The 23,917-nt window shown below is 48.6% G+C and overlaps 1 pseudogene; it reads left to right on the top strand.

The window, feature by feature from the left end:
- The first annotated feature begins 23,531 nt into the window (after positions 1–23,531).
- Positions 23,532–23,703, top strand: LOC119459829 (U2 spliceosomal RNA; annotated as a pseudogene).
- Positions 23,704–23,917: the final 214 nt, after the last annotated feature.

Below are 23,917 nucleotides of genomic sequence, written 5' to 3'. Positions count from 1 at the left end.
CCTTGGAAAGGGCCACAAGTATGAACTGCGGGAGGACACCTCATCGACCCGACGGGCAAGTGCACGGCTCGAATAGAGGAATACGAGGCTTCACTGACGTCGCTAGCTTTATTGTGCTTTCCGAGTACTCAAGAGACTTAATTATTGGCATGGACTCCTTGCAGGCTAACGGTGCCGTAATCGACTTGCGGGAATAACGTGTTTCCTTTTCAGCGAGGCACGCTCTCGCAAGATTTGACACTGAAGAAAAATTCGATGCCCTCTGCATTGCTGACGACGATACCAGAATTGTAACGCACAGTTGAGTGAAGGTACTTTAATTAGCTAACGTTGGGCGAACTTGTGCCCGACGAACAGCTAAGCGAGAGTCCCGCTCCAACGTACGCAGTCTTGCTTGCTTGCTTGCTTGCTTGCTTCCTATGCCATGGCGCATACCCACCACGGGGGATTGGCCAAGAAGCCGGCGGTTAAACAGATGGGTTGAAATTATGCAATGAAACTAACTGATGTTAGAGCCGTATTTTATATTATGTTATAGGGAATTAGTGTGCTTTTTGGAAGGAGATGAAGGTAGAAGGTAATAAATTTCAATCAGTTTAATTGGAATTTTCGAAATTAATAAATAATAAATCAGTAAATTAACGTAAATTGGAATTTTTTAAAATAATAATAAACAATATATCAGTAAATTAACTTGGTATTCTCCTTGTTTCACCGAGGAACTCGCATACGGCCCTGCATACGTTCCTGTGGCTAAAACCCAGTGTATATGCCCCGAAAGATAGAATATTTTCAGTGTTTATAGCGATGCCTAATTTTCGGAACGGAATTTCGAAGTATTTCTTTCTCTGGATTGCGAATCGGCGGCAGTTTAATAAATAATGATCAATGGTTTCAGGTTCATTGCAGAAATGACATAGAGGCGACATCGCCAGACCAGACCTGTGTAGATAAAAATTTAGGGGTGGAATACGGCATCGTAATTTTGTAATTGAGATTTACAATTTACGTGTGGGACACCATTGATTATCCCAAGGGTAAAGCAAATGCTTTAAGTCTGTGATTTGGAATGTATGGTTTGCAGAGTAATTTAAGAGACATAGTTTTCTAAACCTAGCCGCGGTGATATAAGCAGAAGTCGGCAGAACATGCATGACTGGTCCCTGTACGTGCCAGTGCGTCGGCCATTTCATTTAAGAACAAACCATGGTGACCTGGTACCCATATTAAACACACCAGACGTAAGGTCGAAGGGATTAATCTTTCTAGTTCGTTCAAAACTGTATTGTCTGAGGATGAGGTGAGTGCTGTGCAAACTGACAACGAATCAGTTACTATTACAGCTGTCGAAGAATTTCTAGGAAGTTTACGAAGAGCTAATATAATTGCTAATAATTCTGCCTGAAATATAGGTGTGAAATCAGGCAGTCGCATTGAATAAGACCAGGATAGCGCCTCAGAAAAAATACCTATACCCGCTTTCTCGTCACACACTGATGCATCCGTCGCTATTACAGTATTGATTTTCATTCGCGCTAAATGATCTTGCAGTAATCCGCTTAGATTTTTAGTTGGCAGGAGTTTAGCATTGGAAGGAAATATGTCATAAAATTCAATTCTGATAGCATTTACGGGTTTTTTGAGGGGAATGATCTCGCGTATCTGAACCTTTAATGGTTCTAGTTGAGGTTGCACAAATAGAACCTGCGGATTGTATAGACGGGACCATGTTTCTTCAAAGAAGGCAGATCTTTCCGTAATAAATACATACTGCTATCGTCTCAATGAAGATGCGTAAATGTTTAAGTAGGTTTTTACTGTAAGGATGCGGAATCTGATAACGAGTGTGGGTAATCGGGCTTCTTGATATAATACATTATTAGCAACAAATTTTGGCAATCCAAGACAAATCCGGAGGGCCTCTCGCTCTAGAAGAACGAGGGGGTTGATCTTGTATGCTGGACCACCAGAGAATAAAACACACCCAAATTCCAATATGGGTCGAACATACATAGAATAAATCATAATGAGAGTGTCTCTGCGTAGGCCAGAGCGGCGGTGACCGATTTTTCGAATCATGCCAACAGCGCGCGCTGCCTTAGACGTAACATGTTCGATGTGGTTGCGCCAACTAAGGTTTTGATCGTATATAACGCCTAGATACTTAATAAAGTCGCGCTGAGGGATTATTTCTTGACGGTATTGAAGGGAGACATTAACCGGTATATTTAAGGGAAATACAAGCAAGGCACTCTTGCTAACATTTAATGTCATACGAATATCATCAAGCCAATCTTCAAGTATTGCTAGATATGATTGTAATATTCTTTGTAGAGAGTGAATGTCACTCGCTGACGCAAAGAATGCGACGTCATCTGCGTAAACATACACTTGTACATCATCACACAGTGGAATTGAGCTCATTAGAATATTAAACAAAATGGGAGAAAGAACGGAACCCTGTGGAACTCCCCTGGACTGATTATATTTTGACGTCGAAACACCGCCTTGTGAGCAATAGAATTTTCTACATCTTAGGAATTCATAAATCCAATTTGTTATATATGGAGGAAAATTCATGTTCTTTAGAATATTGAGGAGAATGATATGCTCTACACTGTCGTATGCCTTAGCTATATCAAGAGCCACTAGCGCTGCGAACTGTCACCTGTGACGAGCAAGCTTAATACGTCCCTCCAAATCAACGTGCGCACACCAAATCGAGCATCCCGGTCTAAATCCGATCTGACATGAGCTCAGTAATGTGTTAGTAGTTAAAAACCTCATTATACGGATGTATAACACTCTTTCTATTAGTTTCATAATGTTAGATGTTAATGCAATGGGCCTTATGTTGTCCATATGCAATCCCGCTCCTTGTTTCTTAAGTAGGGGGAGAATTTTAGCAAGCCTCCAATCTGGAGGAATCCAACTGTTCTTTAGGGAGTAGTTGATGATATTAAGTAGGTCCTGTGGAGATACATCGAATAATATTTTTAGCATGCTCGTTGTTATGCCATCTGGACCTGGATCTGAGGCAGGTAGCCGTCTTACAACGTGCGAAAGCTCTTCAATCGTCACATTTATAAAACTGTCCTCGGATGAAATCTTGACAAAGTTCAATTGTAGCTGAGCTGTAAAACGGTTTTCTAGTCCTCTGGCAATTTGTCCCAATGATTCTGATAATTCTTTAGGCGATAGGATTACTGAATCAATATTTACTGGCGTTGGTATAGCCTTGCAAAACCGAAGAAACCTAAAAAGCGCTTTTTTATTGCCACTCTTCGACAGAAAATTATATCGTTTTTCATCATAATTACTTTTTGCTAAAGATACTGTTCGTTTAAACATAGCTGCAGCGTACGTATAGTTACTCCAATTTGTAGGGCATTGATTAAGAAGAAGTTTCTTCCACGCAGCCTTTCGGCGTCTATAATCTCGTGCACAGTCAGAGTTCCGCCAAGGACAGCCAGAACTACCTTTTGCTTTCGATACTGCAAACTCAGATTTCTTTATGGTACCCTTCGAAACCGCGCAAAGGCGTATAGCTTTAGAATCTCTCTCCATACCTATCAAAGATGCTAACGTGGACTGTAACGTTTTCTTAAATTTTGAATAGTCCACAAATGCATGTACTTCATTATCTAAAGAAATTAAGGGGCAGACAGTATCCATAAGTATAGGACGGTGATCACTACTTGTGGCGTCATCAACGACAGCCCAAGATGAGGATGATAAACTTGAGCTAGCAAATGATAAGTCTAAGACAGAGCGCGACTGACAGCGAACAAAAGTTGCAACTTTAATATTTAAGCAAGTAAAATTGTCCGAAGAAGCCCAATCCCACAAACGTTTCCCGGATGCATCAGTGCGGAAGCCCCACGCCACATGATGTGAATTGAAATCACCCGTGAACAACGTGTTCTTTTTGCAGTAGGTCAAGGTGACCTCAAGTGTACTGACATCTTGTATCCCAGCAGGGAAGTAGGTATTGACTACAGAAAGTGGTGCGCAGCCTGGAAGTGTTATCTCTAATACTAAAATTTCGCATTCAGGAGACGTAGTCTGATATGAAATTTTTGCTGTATGACAAATTTTAGATGAAATGAACGAAGGCAACCGGCCACCTCGGGACGGCCTATCCAATGGAAAGCAACGATAGTTTATTAAATGAAAATCTTGACCAGCTGTCAACTATGTCTCTTGCAACAGTATAATATCAGGAGTATGTTGGGTAATTAGATATAATAAATCAGTAGTAGCAGAAAGTATTGATCGGCAATTCCATTTGAGTACCCTAAGGCACCCTATGTTGACGAAAGCTGAGCAGCAGCCACTGCTTGCTCCAAAATGCTCTTTCAGAAAGTCTGTCCTATTAAGGGAATTTTTGGCACACTTTTTTGTTTTGGAGTTAGTAGGAGAATTAGGCAATTTGTTAGTAGGAGATCTGGTGCGTTTATGAGTCCGAGGGTCCATGTCTACATCCTGATTGCCTAGCGACTCTGATTCCGAGTGAACTTCTTGATCAAATTGTTGTGAACTTGAAGCCCGCGCTAAATCTGTGCTCGCGGAGGGGAGTGATTTCGGCAATTGTGATTTAGGAGACTGAGAAAGAGTGGAGATCTGATTTTGGTCATTACATTTTGTTACAATCTGAGATATCTCTGAGAATTGCGTCGACAGTACTTGCGCCAATGAGTCTGTCAGATTTCCTAGAAGCTTTTCTATTGCTTTTTCAACAGCTTTCTCTATTACGTTTGTGATCGTCTGGGAAAAAGATGAGTCCATACTGAATGAGTGGCGGGCTGTAACTCCAGCATATCCCTGTGTTCTGCTCTGAATTTCTGCAAGAGCTTTTCGACGAGAGCAACGTCTCCTTTCTATTATTTCAACTACTTGAAGCTCCTTTGATCTTGCGGGGTAGTTAGAATCGTCAGCGGGATGATTTCCATTGCACAAACAGCATGGTTCATCTGGAGATGTGCAAATGTTGTCACTATGTTCATCCCCGCATTTACGGCAACGAGTGGTTGATCGGCAACCGTTAGTGCTATGGCCAAAATGCCAACACTTGAGGCACTGTAGTGCTCGTGGGGTTCAACCCTGTAAATCAATGGCCAGGCCTTAATCTCTGATGGGCGAGCCGTCCCTGCAAACGTTGCGATAACTGTTTCAGTAGGGACCTTCTTGTTGTCAACTACCCTTGTGCATCGATAAACAGATACTACACCTGCCGGGGAAAAATGTCTAAGATTTCTGCTGGACTTAGACTTACATCTACACCGCGGACTAGGCCTTTGCAGCAAGCTAAGTGAGGAGGGATGTGACAGCTCACCGGGTGCGAAGCGAAATTAGTGCATTTTAGCAGATCTTGCACACAAGCATGGTCCGGCGACGAGCAGAGGATCCCCCCTCGTCCAAACTGTCGAACCTCGGTGATTAGCTGGAAGTGATTGGAGACTGCCCGAAGTTCCGTTTGAATGGCTTTTGGATTTTTCATACGGATCATCCCCCCATTTGTGGGTACCAAAGCCACAGGAACGCTGCTGGTTCCGCTTCGAAGAAACAGCTCCACCGGTATATCCTGAGGAGGGATGGAAGCAGACCAGAGGGAGGCCCTCTGTCCTGAAGATGAGACAGACATCAACTGAAAATGAACCACGACTTTCAATCAAAAAAGATGTGAAATAAAACAATAAATTTAAGAGAATAACCACCGGCTACTTGACAGCAAACCCGGAAGTAGGCTGGGTCAGGGCTAGGCGATCTCGGGCAAGCACACTCTCTGGAACGGCAGGAACGGCCCGAACCGAACAACCTCGGATCTTCGGCCGCTTCGTTAGGCTTGCTTGCTAGCGACAATGGTGGTCAATTTTCAAAGACGCAGTCTTGTCTTGTCTTGTTTCCTAAACTTTGGCGCATACCCACTACGGGGGATTGGCCAAGAAGCAGGCGGTTTCAACTGTTTGAGAAATTTTACAAAAGCTTTATCTTAATTTGAGATTTAATCTTAATTTTGAGATAAAGCAATTTTGTCATAAAGAAGTGAAATAATAGGAATAATTCATAATTCTAGAAATTCAGCAAGGTAATCTTCGTGTATCTCTAATGAAATTGTAAACTGCAAGAAAAGCATCCCTGTGACTGTGTCCCAGTGAAGTCGCCCCAAAGGAGAGAATGGTTGGTGAGGTTAATAATAAGCCAAGTTTTCGAAATGCAATTTCTAAGATTTTTCTTTCTCTTAAAAATCGGCGGCACGAAAGGAAAAAATGCTCAATGGATTCGGATTCATTGCAAAAAGAACATACAGCGAGACCAGACCTGTGCAAGTAAAAATTTAGAGGCGGTGTACGGCATCTCAATTTTGTAATGGAAACTTCGAATTGCCTTGATGTACACCAATTATTATTCCATGTGAAGCAAAGATGGTGGAAATCACAAGACGATGTTAAAAGCGATTTTGCGGAATTTTGCGATATAGAGAAATTTCTGTACCTAGCCGCGGTGACATAAGCTGATGTCGGCAAAACAGATATGACAGGGCCATTAAGTGATGCTCGTGCGAGTGTATCAGCCATTTCATTCAAGTGCAAACCACGATGTCCCGGTACCCAAAGCAAGAATACTTGCCGCAAGTACGAAGGAACCATTGAACAAAATGTTTGCAAATTTTTTTAATTTGACGAGGCTGTAAGTGCTGTGCAGACAGACAGTGAGTCAGTCACAATAACTGCTAATGAATCGTTTTGGGGAATTTTTCGTAGGGCTAATATAATCGCTATTAGTTCTGCCTGAAAAATGGGTGTGAAGTCGGGAAGGCGAAGAGAGTAAGACCATTGAAGAGATTGAGAGAAGATCCCCACTCCTGCCTTCTCATTGCACACGGAAGCGTCGGTAGCTATTATGTTGTCAGTAGCTAGCTGGTTTAGCTGGTCTTCTAATATATTATTTAAATGTCTGCTAGGCAATAGTTTAGCGTGATTTGGAAATATGTCCTCGAATTCAATTTTGAGGTCTGTTAAGGCATTATTCGAATGGCAAACTTGACGTAATGACACATTCAATTGTTGTAACTGTGTGTGCACAAATATCATCTGAGGACTGTGTAATCGCGACCACGATACGTTAAAAAACTCAGACGGTTCAGTGAAAAATATGTATTGTGCACACCTCCTTGAAAATTCATAAATTTTTAGAAAAGTCTGAACCGTAAGCATGCGGAATCTACAATCTAGAGTGGGTATATTAGCTTCCTGATATAACACAGTGTTGGCAACGAATCTAGGTAGCCCAAGGCATAATCGTAGAGCTTTTCTTTCTAATAGTATCAGAGGTTTAATCTTATAGGCGGGACCACCGGAAAATAACACGCAACCGAATTCTAATATTGGCCGAATATACATTTTATATATCATCATTAAAGTATCTCTGCGTAGTCCAGAGCGGCGGTGACTGAGCCGGTGGAGCATAGCTACGGCACGTTCTGCCTTTGTTGCGATATGTTCAATGTGAGTGCGCCAGACAAGCTTGCCATCGTATATGACACCAAGGTATTTCACCGAGTCAACTTGAGGAATGGTTTCCTGGTGATATTGGAGGGATATATGCACTGGTGCAGTTAACGGGAAAACTAGTAAAGCACTTTTATTAACATTTAATGACATACATAACTCATCTAGCCATGTCTCAAGCCTTCCTAGGTAACTCTGCAACGACTTCGCCAAGAGTTCCACACGTCTTCTTTTTCCTCGTGCCCCGCGCTGATGACACCTTGCTCCGATCGCACGTGCCTTGTGAGCACGTGCTGGCCGCTTCGCTGCTGCTATCTTTCGTACGTAGCCGTAAACACATGGGCGGGCGTAGGAGACGGCTGGCGCACCAGATTTGAAGGCACCTTGTGTCAATATTTATTAGTGAACCAAATTCATTTCTTGAGAACACGTGGCCACGGTTACATACCCCACAGGTTGTATTTGTGCAGGCACAATTAGCACCTTTAAATGTTCGCATTAGGGAAATCATTCCGTTTGATAGGTCCACATTGTCCCTTAAAGTAGAATTTGCGGACATTTTCCCCAATAGCGCAAAACTTCTGCCACCAACATATTTGAATGCCCTTTTTCAAGACTATTTGGCCCATTTCCCAATAAATGTAATAGCGACTGATGCTTCCTCGTGTGAAGAGAAGGCAGGCGTGGGAATTTACTCACCATCCCTCGATTGGTTCTTTTCACTTCGCCTGCCAGATTACACATCAGTTTTTCAGGCCGAACTTCTGGCAATAGTTCTTGCACTGCGAAAGTTACCGCTGCATGTTACAAAAGTTGTTATTGTCACAGATTCCCTTTCTGTATGCAGCGGGCTTAACACATCTACAAATTTGTAAGCTTTAAACACATTTTATACATTAGCTCCACCCCACCTAAAGTTAGTTCAATTAGTATGGGTACCAGGCCACCGAGACATCCAACTTAATGAAATAGCTGATTCTTTAGCGAGAGCTTCTTTAAAAGGTCCGGCGATATCTGTGCTGCCGGCAACCGCGTATATCACTGCAGACAGATATAGACAGTTTTCTTTGACCGAAGACAAGAAAAGCCTCGCATTAGCAAAATCTACAGACTTTACACATCTAAATTATTCTTGGAACCGACAGTGGTGTCCTAACCGGCAATTCGAAGTAACATTTACAAGACTGCGTTGCCGTATTCCACAACTAAATTTTTACTTGCACAGATGTGGTCTGGCGGCATCCCCATTATGCTACCTCTGCAATGAACCAGAATCTATCGATCAGTTTTTATTATCGTGTCGGCGGTTCTGTAATCATCGACAACGATGTTTGGAAATCTCACTTTGTAATCTAGGACTGCCGTTAAGCAGTTCAGTTGTACTCTCACTTGGAGCCACGGTGTTAGGATATAGCCACGGGAATGTTTGCCGAGCCATTTATAATTTTCTATGTCACACAAAAATATTTTCTTATTAATATTCCACTTTCTATGATTGATATATTTACCCTTCAATAAATTATAGCTTTAAAGAATTCAAAAAATAGTCACAAAATAACAACAACAACAACAACGACGACGACGACGACTACGACAACAACAACAAATATTCAAAATTTAGGTCTATCCTTTAATGTATCTAATTATTATTAAATCTATTCCTATCCAGGCAGGGCTGACTAACTTAGTATAGACTACTTGATTCTTTTATTATCGCTTTCTTTCTAATCTTGAATTATTCATATATTTTCATTTTTATTACTGAAATATTTATAAATCAATTTATCTTAAATTTCTATCACAATACCACCCGGTTCGTGGCCTATCCCCCACAGTGGGTTGTGCCATTGATTGAGGAATCACCATCATGATCATCATGATCTTGTCAGCCGCTGCCGGTCTTGTAAATACACTGTAAATACATTTCTTACTTCTTTTCCCCGTAACGTTTTTGGTGGAGTTTGCGGGCTCAAGCGCAAGACGGATTTACGCAGCGGGCGCTCCTTGGCTGCATCTACCATGCCAGCTCAAGGCGAGGATGCTTCGAGCTCGTCGGCCCCCACACCAACCGTGATTCTGGCACAACCGCGCGACCCTGGCACCTTTTCCGGGACTGACAACACGGATGTTGAAGATTGGCTTCAACTTTATGAGCGGGTGAGCACGAGCAACCACTGGAACCAGACCGCCATGCTGGCTAATTTGATATTCTATCTCGCGGGAACGGCACGCGTCTAGTTTCAGACCCACGAGGAGGAACTTACCACCTGGTACATTTGTAAACAAAAGCTCACGGATTTGTTTGGCAAGCCTGTTGGACGTCAGCGCGCCGCTCAAAAAGACCTCGCTTCGCGTGTCCAGACGTGCACCGAGTCCTACCTCACATACATCCAGGACGTGCTCGCTCTGTGCCGCAAAGTGGATCCGAGAATGACCGAAGCTGATAAGGTCGCACATGTCGTTAAAGGCATAGCAGATGATGCCTTTCACCTCCTTGTGTTCAAGAATTCTTCTACTGTACAAGCCATCATTACCGAATGCCGGCGGTTTGAAGAAGCCAAGAGGCACCGCATTGCCCACCCATTTCCCCGCCACCCCAACAGGGCTGCTGCGTCCACCTGCGAAGACCTCCGCAGTCTGCCCACGCCCAATCGCTCTGATGACATCGTCCACATCATCCGGCCTGAAATCGAGGCCGCATCTCCTATCGAAACCCCAACCCTTGGCTCCGACAATGGCCAGTCCACCGTTTCCCTGATCCAGACCGTCGTACGCCAGAAATTGGCCAACGTTGGCTTGACCAACGTCTGCTCCATTAATCGGCCTGACTACGCTTCGTACACCTCTGCCATGCACCTTCGCAACGTGAATGCCCCTCCGCGGTATGGCAACCCGGCTGAATGGCGCACTCCAGACGACAGGCCAATATGGTTCACTTGTGGCCGTATCGGTCATATTTCACGTCAGTGCCGCTCTTCGTGGAATTCGACCCCTTGGCCTTATCTCCCATCCGACCGTCCGCCTCATGCTGCTTCTCGCTTCCCACCAGTAACTCCTGGCAACACTTCTCGGCCCGCCCGCTCTAGCCGCTCTCCTTCGCCACATCGCCGCTTCTCCCGCTCGCCCCCATCGCGTCGGTCACCGTCCCCCAGCTCCTTCCCTCGCGCCCGCATGTCTTCCAGAAAGTTCTAGACAATTCGCGTCGCTCAGACAATCAGATTACATGAGCGTCGGTGACCACAGGCGACGGATACAAGCATCGATAACGTTCGAGAAGCTTCCAATGCAGGCGCGTCCTGCGCCGAGCGAGAACGTTTAACATTTGTTAGCCGGTGGAAAGAGGCCACCGGTGAAAGATAAACATGTATACGTGTCAATGCCCTCCCCTTAAACGGCATCGTCCCGATGCTACAAAGACGAAAGCAAAAACAAAACCACGCGTACAGAAAGGAAAAAAAAGAACAATAACAAAGCAACAAAGGACCTAAGTTCGTCAGCGGGCGTAGAACGGCTTAAGACGCGCCACGTGGATGACTTCAGGTCGTGCGCGGCGCCGCTGCGATTGCGAAATACCGTCTGGCACGACCTCAGAGTCCAGTGCGCCAATACGTCGGATGATCTTATATGGTCCGAAATAGCGACGTAAGAGTTTCTCTCTAAGTCCTCGTCGGCCTATCGGAGTCCAGACCCAAACACGGTCGCCGGGCTGGTACTTGACGTAGCGTCGTCGAAGATTGTAGTGTCGGCTGTCGGTCCTCTGCTGGTTCTTGATGCGCAGGCGGGCGAGCTGTCGACCTTCTTCGGCACGCTGCAAATAGGTGGAAACGTCGAGATTTTCTTCGTCGGCGACGTCCGGTAGCATGGCGTCAAGCGTTGTTACCGGGTTCCTTCCGTAGACCAGGTTGAACGGTGCCATGTGCGTCGTTTCTTGCTCGGCCGTGTTGTATGCGAAGGTCACGTACGGAAGGATGGCATCCCACGTCTTGTGTTCGTCGTCGACGCACATTGCCAGCTTGTTGGCGATGGTCTTATGTAGGCGCTCGGTGAGGCCATTCGTCTGCGGGTGGTAGGCGGTGGTCCGGCGATGGCTGTATCGCAGGATGGCTTGAGTTAGTTCTGCCGTAAAGGCCGTATCTCTGTCGGTGATGAGGACTTCTGGGGCATCGTGACGCAGGAGGATGTTCTCAACGAAGAATCGGGCTACCTCGGCGGCACTGCCTTTGGGCAAGGCTTTTGTTTCGGCGTAGCGGGTGAGGTAGTCCGTAGCTACGACGATCCATTTATTCCCGGACGTCGATGTCGGAAAAGGCCCCAGTAAGTCCATCCCGATCTGCTGGAACAGTCGGCGAGGTAGTTAGACCGGCTGTAGAATTTCGGCTGGCCTTGTCGGTGGCGTTTTGCGTCGCTGAGAGTCTCGGCATGTCCTTACGTAATGGGCGACGCGGGCAGAGAGGTGAGGCCAGTAGTATTTTTCTTGTATCCTCGCGTGCGTGCGGGAAAAACCGAGGTGTCCAGCCGTTGGGTCGTCATGGAGAGCTTCCAGAACCTCTGGACGCAATGCTGAGAGTACCACGAGGAGGTAGTTGGTTCAGAGAGGCGAAAGTTCTTTTTTAGGAGAATGTCATTTTGCAAGAAAAACGACGCTAATCCTCGCCTGAACACCTTCTGCACAGTGACGGTCTTGCCTTCCAGGTAGTCTACAAGGCTCCTTAGTTCCGGGTTGGCTCGCTGTTGTTCGGCGAATTCGTCAGCACTGATGGGTCCCAAGAAAGTGTCACCCTGGTCGTCCTGTGGCGGCGGTTTGAGGGGGGCGCGAGACAAGCAGTCGGCATCAGAGTGCTTTCGCCCCGACTTTTAAACGACGGTGATGTCGAATGCTTGAAGTCTCAGACTCCATCGTGCGAGGCGACCTGAAGGATCCTTCAAGTTAGCTAGCCAACAGAAGGCGTGGTGGTCGCTCACAACTTTGAAGGGCCTGCCATAGAGATAGGGGCGAAAATGTGATGTAGCCCAGATGATGGCGAGGCACTCCTTTTCTGTTGTAGAATAATTTTCTTCCGCCTTCGATAGCGACCGGCTGCGCACCTTACAACCTTTTCTAGTGCGTCAGTCCTCTGCACAAGCACGGCGCCGAGTCCTACGCTGCTTGCGTCGGTGTGGACTTCGGTATCGGCGTTTTCGTCGAAATGCGCAAGTAATGGCGGCGATTGCAGACGCCGCTTCAGTTCTTCAAATGCTTTGACTTGCGGCGTCTCCCACTTGAACTCGACGTCGGCCTTCGTGAGGTACGCGAGTGGCTCGGCGATCCGTGAAAAGTTATTGACGAAGCGCCTGTAATAGGCGCACAGTCCAAGAATTCTACGCACTGCTTTCTTGTCGGCGGGCGGAGGAAAGTTGGAGATGGCCGCAGTTTTCTGAGGGTCAGGGCGCAATCCAGACTTGTTGATGACGTGGCCCAAGAACAAGAGCTCCTCGTATGCGAAGCGGCACTTTCCTGGCTTCAACGTGAGTCCGGAGGTTTTGATTGCTTGAAGAACTGCTTCAAGGCGGCGGAGGTGTTCTTCGAAGGTTGAGGAAATCCAAGTAGACCGAGGCAAGTCTGCCACTTCAAGCCTGCCAGTACTGTATTCACGACGCGTTGGAAAGTCGCAGGTGCCGAGCAAAGAGCAAACGGCATGACCTTGAACTCGAACAGTCCATCTGGTGCTATAAAGGCAGTCTTCTCCCGGTCTCTCTCGTCGACTTCGATTTGCCAGTAGCTGGTTTTGAGGTCCATCGACGAAAAATACTTTGCGTTGTAGAGTCGATACAAGGCATCGTCAATACGTGGAAGAGGGTATACATCCTTCTTCGTGTTTTTGTTGAGGCGACGACAACCAACGCAGAAACATAGGGCTCCATCCTTCTTCTTCGCTAACACCACTAACGCCCACGGACTCTTGGACGGCTGGATGATGTCGCGTAGCATTTCATCGACTTGTTGCCTTATGGCTTCGCGCTCGCGCGCCGAAACTCGACATGGGCTCTGACGGAGCTGGCGGACATATTCGTCGGTTATGATGCGGTGCTTGGCGACAGGGGTTTGTCGAACTTTTGACGACGACGAGAAGCAGTCCTTGTATTGCAGGAGCAGAGCTTTTAGCTGTTCTTTATTATGCCTGGGAAGGTTCTGGCTAACGTCGAAAGTTGGTTCAGGTACTACACTCCTCGTTGCAGGTGCGCTAGAATCCGTGAAGGCGAAAGCACTGTTGGCTTGTACTATTTAGTCGATGTAGGCGACCGTGGTGCCTTTGTTAATGTGTTAATGTTAATTCAGGGCTGAAGTTCGTGAGCATCACTCTTGCTTTCCCTTCACGTACCTCAGCTATGCCTCTAGCGACGAAAATTTCTCGGTCGAGCAGTAAGTGATGATTGCCCTCGATGACGCACACCATTTTGCAGGCACTTCGGTACCGACGGAAATCATTATGCTGGAGCGAGGCGGAATGGTGACTTGTTCTTCAAGCACATTCAAGGCATGGTAACTTATGCTTGTATCCGGTGGTATCGCGTTGTGCGTTGAAAGCGTTATCGACTTGGACCTTAAGTCGATGACTGCACCGTGTTGATTTAGAAAGTCCATGCCTAGGATGACATCCCTGGAGCAGTGCTGCAGGATTACGAAGCTCGCCGGATAAGTGCGGTTGTTTACCGCGACTCGCGCTGTGCAGATTCCAGTCGGCGTTATTAGGTGGCCTCCAGCTGTCCGAATATCGGGTCCTTGCCAGGCTGTTTTCACCTTGTTCAACTTGGCGGCGAATGGGCCACTGAAGACGGAATAGTCGGCTCCAGTGTCGACGAGAGCGGTGACGTTAAGACCATCGATTAGCACGTCTAGGTCGGTAGACCGTCGTCTGGCGTTACGGTTAAGTCGTGGCGTCGGATCACGGCTGCGCCTGCTTGCTCCGCTGCTGCTACGTCGTGTTGGCAGGTCTTCTTTCGGCGGCGAAGTGTTGTCGTCAAGGCTCTTGAGAGGCGATGTGCTGATACTTCGTCGTGATGATCCGCGAATCTTCTTCGTCGGCGGCAGAGGATCTTCGGCATTGTGTCGTACAGCAACCGCACCTCCATCGGTTGCTGCCTTTAGTTTCCCGGGTAAGGGCTGGGAGATCGGCCCCGGGTTGGGCCGGCGTACAGCCGGCGATGCGGCGAGATATAGCGGCCTGGTGACGGCGAGCGTGAGGGTCGTCGTGGTTGCCACTGGGCTCCGGCGAGGTAGTCGGCGATGTCACGTGGGCGCTCGCCAAGCTGTGGACGTGGCGCGTTGACAGCGAACACCCGTAGGCCCATCTAGTGGTATGGGCATCGGCGGTAGACATGGCCGGCTTCCCCGCAATGATAGCAGAGCGGGCGGTGGTCGGGCACGCGCCAAATGTCCGTCTTCCTCTGGTAGCTGCGCTGGGCGACGGGTGGGCGTGCTGGCGGCGGCGGTGGACGACGGAACTGCGGCGGTACGGGGCCCTGGCGCGAGCGCGGAGGGGGCCCTTGACGACGGGCGAAGGCGGCGTAGGTCAGCGCTTCCGGCTGGGGTTGCGGCGATTGCGGCTGCACATCGGGAACTCCAAGTGAGCGCTGAACTTCTTCTTTGACGATGTCGGCTATAGACGCCACTTGAGGCTGCGACCTGGGAAAGAGCTTCTGCAGTTCGTCGCGAACGACCGCTCTGATGGTCTCGCGCATATCGTCGCTGCCAAGTGCTTGAACGTCGATGTTGTTGGCGGCCAGTGTTCGGCGGTTATATTGCCTTGTCCGCATGTCGAGTGTCTTCTCAATGGTTGTGGCCTCGGAAATAAATTCAGCAACAGTCTTGGGCGGGTTGCCTATTAATCCGGCGAAGAGCTCTTGTTTAACACCCCTCATCAAGAAGCGAACTTTTTTTATCTTCTGGCATGTTGGGGTCGGCGTGCTTGAACAGGCGAGTCATCTCCGTGAAAATCGTGATGTTCTCGTTGGGCAGCTGTACCCGGGCTTCTAGGAGAACTTCGGCCCTTTCCTTGCGCACAACGCTTGTAAAGGTCTGCAGGAAGCCGTGGCGGAACAGGTCCCATGTTGTCAAGGTCGACTCCCGATTCTCGTACCACGTCCTGGCAGCATCTTCCAATGAGAAGAAGGCGTGGCGCAGTTTGTCGTCGCTGTTCCACTTGTTAAATACTGCGACCCTTTCATACGTCTCCAGCCAGCTTTCCGGATCCTCAAATGTTGATCCGCGGAACGTTGGTGGCTCCCGGGGGTGCTGTAACACGATCGGTGTAGGCGGCACTGGTGCTGTCATGGTTGATGCGGTCGTCGTGGCCGTGCACTTCCTGGTCTTCTCGGGAAGAAATCCCTACTCCGGGGATTGGTTTCGTAGCCTGAGGCTAGCTCGATGGTCTGGGACAACGTTTGTACTCTCTTCGGGGTTCGGGCTTGGATTATGGCTTTTCGGGGGCGTCCGCTGCATGGACACAAATGCACCTCCACCAGATGTCACGTGGTAGTGACGCTGAAGTAAACAGTCGTAAAACTGTGTATGACGAAACTTATTCTTTATTGGGCGAACCTGTGCCCACAAAAGCAAGCTACACTCGAAGCACAACGAAAGCGGTGAACACAGTCGGCGATCGTCGAAAATCTAATCAGCGGCGAAACGCGTCGGCTTTTATACCTGAGCCATCGAAAGTTCCAGATTAATCCCTCGCGCCCGCGTGTTTTCCAGAAAGTTCTAGACAATTCGCGTCGGCCACAAAATCAGATTACATGAGCGTCGGTGACCACAGACGACGGATAGAAGCATCGATAACGTTCGAGAAGCTTCCAATGCAGGCGCGTCCTGCGCCGAGCGATAACGTTTAACATTTGTTAGCCGGTGGAAAGCGGCCACCGGTGAAAGATAAACAAGTATACGTGTCACTATGGTTCTGTCCAGCTACGTGACATTTGAATATTTTGAAATCTTTGCGCACCCTGTATAATACTGATGTTTTCTGTGCAGATGTGTGCCTGCTTTTCAAATTTGTTCCATCCTGGCTACTGATTTTTTTTTTTTTTTACAATGCGCGTGCGGTGTATATTACACGCTTGCATGTTTTTATTTACCATTTTTCCATTGTGGTAGTGTATGAGAGCGTAAGCTTTTGGGATAGTTATCCCATATTAAAATTATCGAGCTGCTTCATGCACAATTTTTTTCGTATTGTGTCTTTGCAAAAAATAAAAAAATAAAAGGTCTATGGAATTATTGTTTGGTGGGTGTATGTGTATTTGTGGACAGGCTGTAGCATCCATTGTCAAACACGCTTACATTGGCACATTCTCATATGGAATTTTAAGAAGAAAGTCACCTCTTTTTTTTTATATCTTGCAAGAGCCACTCAGTCCTCAATGGACGAAAGCCATATGAATAATATACACGGTCTATGTTAAGCCTGCCTTCGTCCCGCCTAATAAATTCCCATTTGAAAGAGTTTTTACATAGCTGATGTGCATTCTCATAAGTTCTAGCCATGAACAGCCACTTTGCTCTAGCGTGCATTGCATATCGCAAGTTTGCGCCGTTTCATTTCTTAATTTATATCGCGGCCACACTGAATTCGCGCAACGATGCTTGAACGGTTTTCTTAGTGTGAATGCAAGCAGCAATAAGCATGAAATACAACATTTTCCGATGCAGTCACTATTTTCTTCTGATCCTGTGGTAGCACATGGGCTAACGTTTTTATTTTTTTATGCTTGGATGAACGGCTAGACCCGACGAAACAAATTGTGTGCGCGAGCGCAACTTGAGTGGGCGTCACGTGAGTCACGTCATTCACGCCATGCACAAGGAACCTTCATGCTATAGCGAAGCAGTAAGCCTGGTATACTTATCCTTTAATCTGAAATAACAAATTTAGTTCGCGCTTTGAGTTTTAATCACTCCACTATGAACAAAAATTTAGGGGAGGCAGATCAATGTCAAGCCGCCGGCGCCGCTAAGCTGGGACCGCTGACCGCGGCGCCATCTATTGGCTCGCCGCAAAGCTGCTCGGCGCGCCTACGCACTGCCGAACATATTCTGGACGCTCGCGCGCGCGCAGTGTCAGCACCTAAATGTTCTTGCACCACGGTAGGAGGTAAAGAGGAAAGAGAAGAGAAAGAGTTCAGGGGGCTCGTCCGCACATAGGTAGACACTGTTAGAGGAGACATGGGCGAGAGCCCAGAGAGAGTCCGCGTCACAGGTACAGTGGCTAGCCACTGTAGCACAGGCAGCAGAGGCCAGCAGGGCTGCGCGCATGCGCCGCAGTGGGAGAGCGGGCACGCACACGCACAGTCTAGGGCGCCTCGATGCCCTCCGCGCCCACCACTCCCCTTCCACAGGCCTCCCTCCCCTTATTCCACTTTTCCTACTTTCTATCCCCCCTTCCCCGCCCCTCAGATGCTGAGCCGTGCTCCCAATAAGGGCTGCAGAAACATGCATCTTTTCTCTTTTCCTCAACCTCTACTACTACTACTACTCCCCTTCCACTGGGAAGTCGCGTTTGCTCGCCCTCGTGCGCTTTCACTCACACATACAGCATACGGCCACTGAGAGTTTTTTTTTTTTTTTCTATTGCCGGAGGCGACCAAGGAGGTTGAAAAAAACAAAATCTTTTTTTTTTCAACCTCCTTGGAGGCGACCATCGAAGAGTAAGCCCTTAACATCTTCGCTGAAAAATATTGATTTGTCGCGACGGCACATCATAATGCCTCCGTAGGCGTCGAAACCCCTTTATATCGAAATTATTTTTGAACAGCTCTGATAGCGTCCACGCAGCAATCAATGATTGCTTGTGTACTGTCAAACGCTCATATGCTGCAGCCTAAAGCTCGCAGCACGGTGCGAAAACACGCTCGCATCGAAAGTGACACATTGTGTGCTCACATGCATGCAGACGCGCAGTCAGTCGCTGCGAACCCGTGCGATCGCTTATTGAGGCTTCATTTTGTTATGCTTCATTTGGTTATACCTGAACATATTTCACATAGTTTGCTCTCAGCGATTGTCTACTTTTCGCCCAAGATTATTATTTTGACAGGACAAAAATTGGAGGACGCTTAAGCTTCGCCATTAAGAGTGGAACGCGATAGCGTTATCGGGCCACGTTCGCATCGCATTTTAGATGGCAATTTATGGTCGGGGCTGTGTCACTCCCTAGCTCCCTCCATCCATCCATCCGCCGTGCCGCGTCCACACCCCTACTGCGCATCCTCCTCCCCCTCCTCTCCTCTCCTAGTTCATCTCCTCTCCTCTCGGCATTCCTCCTCTCCTCTCCGGATTCCGCAACGAATGGCAACATCTGCGGCTCGCGCGCGATAATGCGAAGCAGCTTAGGTTTAAGGCGCGACGGTAGGCGCCCCAGAGGCACCCGCAACAGTCACCAACGCCGCGCGCGTTCGGTGCGAACGCGGGCAAAACGCCAACGGCGTCGACAACAGTTCTGCGCGTTGCTGGTGCTGCTGCATGTCCAAGTTTATACAGCTGATAAAACTACCTTGAGTCGACCCCATGGCTGCTTCGCATACTCCTCAGGGTTTCCCTACGGGAAGATGGTGTAATTTTTTGTTTCAGTGGGCTTCACCGCAACACCGAACGCAGGAAAAGTCAGCTTACAAAGACCAAGCTTACACCGATCCTCTTAAAGTCGGCATCACTTTTAAACAGAAGTGCATTTCACATAGTTTGCGTTAGCCTACATCTCGGCCACCGCTTGCTGGTGGCCGGGGACATATCCACGCAGTGTCGGCTTTTTTGTGGTTGGCGGGCGTCGGCAAGATGAGCAGCCAGCCGACCCAGAAGGCCTACGCCTTCGATGTTGTCGTCCCTGAAGGGGCAGGTCCCGAAGACATCGTTGACGCGACGGCTTCAATAGTATCCTTGGAAGAGCTATACTGCGTCCAGCACTTCGGTGGACGCAACTACCAAGTAACCGTGAAAAGCGAAGCCGCCATGGCGAAAATCGTCGACGCCGACAGCCTCGTCATCGGGGAGGAACGCGTCTCCATCGTACCCCTGAGCCCGCAGGTCACCCAGGTGATCGTCATGTTTCTTCCGTGCCGCGTCTCCAGCGATACCCTCGCTCAAGCGCTGGCCCCATATGGCAAGGTGATTAACATCAGTCGAGGCCCGATGGGCTCACGTCCCACCGTCACCACCGGAACGCGCTACGTGCGCATCGAAATGAAGCCTGGCTCTCCTATGCATAACTACCTGAGAGTGGCAGGCCACCGAGTGACCTGCGACTACAGGGGAATGCAGCGGGTCTGCCGGCGGTGTGGGTCATCGGGCCACTTCAGGATGCAGTGTACGGCTCCGTTCTGCGCGAGGTGCAGCACCTACGGCCACGTCTTTAAGGGCTGCGTTCTGCCGTGCCGCCGCTGTGGAGACCCGCATGCGACCGTGGATTGCTCGCTGCGGCGTACCTACTCGGAGGCGGCGTCCAAGAACTTTCCACCACTTCAGTCTAGCACGCACGAACCTGACCTGCCCAACATTTCGTCGGCCTCGTTAGCTCCCACCCAGGAAGATGCTGTACAGGTGCCAGCAGCTGAAACGCCGGCAGCGTCTCCTGCGAGCCCGGATCCCGAGAACCACGAGAATGTAATACTGGATGAAGCACCGCGTCCCGTGGACATACCTGCTGAACGCTGCAATCGTGCTGGCGTTCGATTGTGTTTTTCAATCATTACACTTAAGATTCCTGTGCATTCATGGTCCGGCAGTCTATAAAATCCAACAGTTTTTTCCAATCTCTAGATGTATATTTTCTTGATTCACCCCAGGTAATTCTTTTGGGCGATTTCAATTGTGTGCTCGATTCGGACGTAGATGTCCAGGGCCCTGGCAGGGGCAGGCCAAATGGCAACGCCAAAGAGTTAGGTCGCCTGGTGCAGCAGTTTGCGCTTTCTGACGCCTATGAAGTGCTTCATGGAAACACGTATGCGTGGACATGGAGACGCTGGGCATCATCCAGTCGGTTAGACAGGGCCTATGTACCACGATGTCTGTTAGGCTGTGTCCGTATCGCCGATGTCCGTTCGCTCCCACCATCACAAGTGTATGTTAGTAATCACCGCCCTTTTCAGTTGGCATTACGGCTACCCACAGGCATATCGTCATGTAGAGGTCCATGGCGTCTCGACTGCCGCGTCCTGCATGACGTTCAGTCTAAAAACGGATTGGTACGGGCTGTGACGGCGTCGCTTGTAGGTGCCGAGCCGGATGACTGGGATGGACTTAAGGTGCAGTGGCGTCATCACTGTAGTGCGTCTGGGCGAGCGCTCCGGGCTCGCGTGTCCCAGGAAATGGCGGGGCTAGTGGCGAAGATACGCATTGCCCAACGCAGTCCACACCCGACGGCCGTTATGTACGCTTGGGGGGAGGAACTCGTGGAACGCTACCAGCGTCTGGTGCGCGCTTCGTCGCTGTCAGCTGCCGCTTGGCGCTGCAGGCGTTCGCCGTGTGCGCACCCCGAGGTGCTTCGCTACGCAAGACGCGCAATAATCCGTCCAGCGGGATCACCGGCCTACTCCTTGGACTCTAACGCTTTGGCTGATGCCGGTTCTCGAGATTTTCACGACTTTGTTGAGCATTTCCGCGATATGGCTCAGTCGACGCTCACCAGAAACGCTGCCCGAATATCCGCGCATCCCCTACTGAACGCTTTGCCACGCGACTACCGTGAATCCTATGATACGCTCCTTACTCCCCCCTCCAGAGACGAGATAAAAAGAACGCTGGATCAAATGAAGCGTGGATCGGCCCCAGGCCCAGACGGTCTCCCAGTAGAGTTCTACTTGGAGTTTTGGGATGCCATTGGACCCCTATTGACGAGAGTTCTAGGGCGATGCTTTGAACAATGCACCTTACCGCTTTCCTTCCGCGAGGGACGCATAACACTTCTGCCTAAGAATAGCCCCACGTCAACGAGCCCCGAAGACTGGCGACCCATAACATTGCTAAACGTTGATTATAAACTTTTAACTGGCATAATTGTACGTCGACTTAGCAAGCTACTTCCATCGCTTATTTCGTGGCACCAGGTGTGCTCCGTTCCGGGGCGAGAAATTCACAGTCACTCTTGTGTCACACGTGACATCATGCAATATACGATAAGTCGCCGCGCTCAAGGTCTGTTAGTTTCTTTGGATCAAGAAAAAGCATTTGATTACTTAGAACATGAATATATATTTGGCATGCTAGATGCATTCGGATTCCCCCAAAACTTTGTTCAACTGATTAAAGCAATTTATGCCAATATAGAAAGCACTTTGCTACTAGATTCGAAGGAAAGCAAACCTTTCCGTGTAACACGAGGTGTCCGTCAAGGATGCCCACTTTCTCCAGTGTTGTTTATTTTATCTTTGGAACCATATTTAATAGCTATAGAGCGTCATCCGCACATTAGGGGCCTGCCGCTCCCTGGTAACTCCTTTGTAAAAGTAACAGCGTATGCTGACGATATTACACTGTTTGCCCACAATGAACAATCGGTTTTATATGCCCTCAATGTCTTCCAGGAATACGCATCATTATCTGGTGCAAAACTTAATTATTCAAAAAGTAAATATTTCTTTATTGGAGCTCCAAGTGCACGACTTCATATCGCTTCACCACTTCAGTGGCATCCCGTAATTAAAATCTTGGGAATCTCCTATACATCAAGGGGCATCTGTGATGGCATGTGGACTCCTGTCGTGAACACATTCAAAAGCAATGTTGAGGCAGCCCGGGATTTTGATTTTCCTCTACTTGAAAGGCGATATTTGATTCAGGCAGTCTTCTTAGGAAGCGTATGGTATATTTGTCATGTAGCTAAACCACCTCTCCGAGTATTGAGGAGTTTGCAAAGCAGTGCCAACACCTTTTTCTGGGCGGGTGGTACCGAACTATTGGCGCGACCGGCGTTGGGGCAGCCCCGCGAACGCGGTGGCTTCTCCTTCCCGAATGTTTCAGTCACAGCCTCTATACTTTTACTACGCACTATAAGACGAAACTTAGCAAATGATGACACTCCGGCACAAACTCTTGCCAAGTACTTCCTGGGCACGTCATTGCGAGTATTGCTTCCGACGAGCCCGGTAAATCGAGGACCTCAGTCGGCGGACATGCCTGCAATATGCAAGACAAGCGTAGCCTTCAGCAGACACCTGTCGGATACGTGTCCGGGCGTCGACATTGTTACTGATTAGGTCGTAGAAATAATGGGCGCTGTCCTGCTTCCATTGATACCCCCTGACCGGCGTCCCGTAGCGCACAGACTCCAATGGAGGCGCATGGCCACGACCACGCTGCCTGGCCACCTTCGTGACTTTTTTGGGAGACTGGGCTGGGGACTACTTCCAACTCGGGACAGGCTTGAGCGTTGGGGAGTGGTACGTGGCTCCACATGCCCCAACTGCATATCGATAGAAACTAACAGACACGCAACAATCGAGTGTGTCGTCGCACGAGTATTTTGGCGCGCCGTCCATGCAGGGTTCAGAGGCCAGGCCGTACGGGACTTTGTGGCAGCTGGAAGGTTTCCGCGCGGACGTTTCGCGGGCCTTCTGGTGGTAGCAGCCCTGTTCAGCCTATGGCGCAATCGATGTGAAGCAGTCGCGGGCAACTGTCGCCGCCGTGCAATATGGCCTATCATGGGCCGCCTGAGGCGGGAGATGATGAGCTTTCTCTCAGAGGAACTCTTTTTTCTTGGAGAGTGCGAGTTTCTCCGCCCCTGGTCGTGCCCATTTGTTACGGTTAAAAACGGGCGAGTCCACTTAATCTTCCGCCCGGAGTGGCGATAATAGCCACTTTCCAACAGTCCTTGCTTCCATTTTGAAATTTCTACTCCTGGTATTAAAATGTTCTCGATAATCGCACAAGCAAAGTGTTCATTTTACATTGTATAATTGTATTGTATTATTGTATAATTGTATCGTATATTATCTGTGTACACAAGCTCGTACATATGACTACTTTAGTAAACCCATGTACATAGTGTAAATAAACTTTTTCTAAACAGTATCTGTTCTTATCAGCTTAATATCTGATACGGGTCCTATTTGGACCCAAGATATTAAACTTATTTTTGGAATGGGGCGGAGTGCTTGAAGCTTGCTTCACCTCCGCCACGGGTTGGCCCGGTATTGCACTGCCTCCGGGATCGGCCCACTCACCCCACGGGGTGGGTAAAATCTTAATCAAAAATCAGACCTAAATATCATTACACGGCCCGCAAAAGAGCCAGAGCTCTATAGAATTGGAGCACGGCTTCGTATTTTGGTGCCGCGTTTTTGCCTGCTCCCACCGTCCCGGTAGACGCGGTGCTCGCACGCGTGTGCGTATGATCTAAGGGCTGTTTCAATGCGAAACGCATACAACAGCAGCACGC

The sequence above is a fragment of the Dermacentor silvarum genome, chromosome 7 (assembly GCF_013339745.2).
Source record: "Dermacentor silvarum isolate Dsil-2018 chromosome 7, BIME_Dsil_1.4, whole genome shotgun sequence".
NCBI lineage: Eukaryota > Metazoa > Arthropoda > Arachnida > Ixodida > Ixodidae > Dermacentor > Dermacentor silvarum.
Note: the sequence above shows the minus strand (reverse complement) of the source record. Positions and strands in the feature narration are given on the sequence as shown.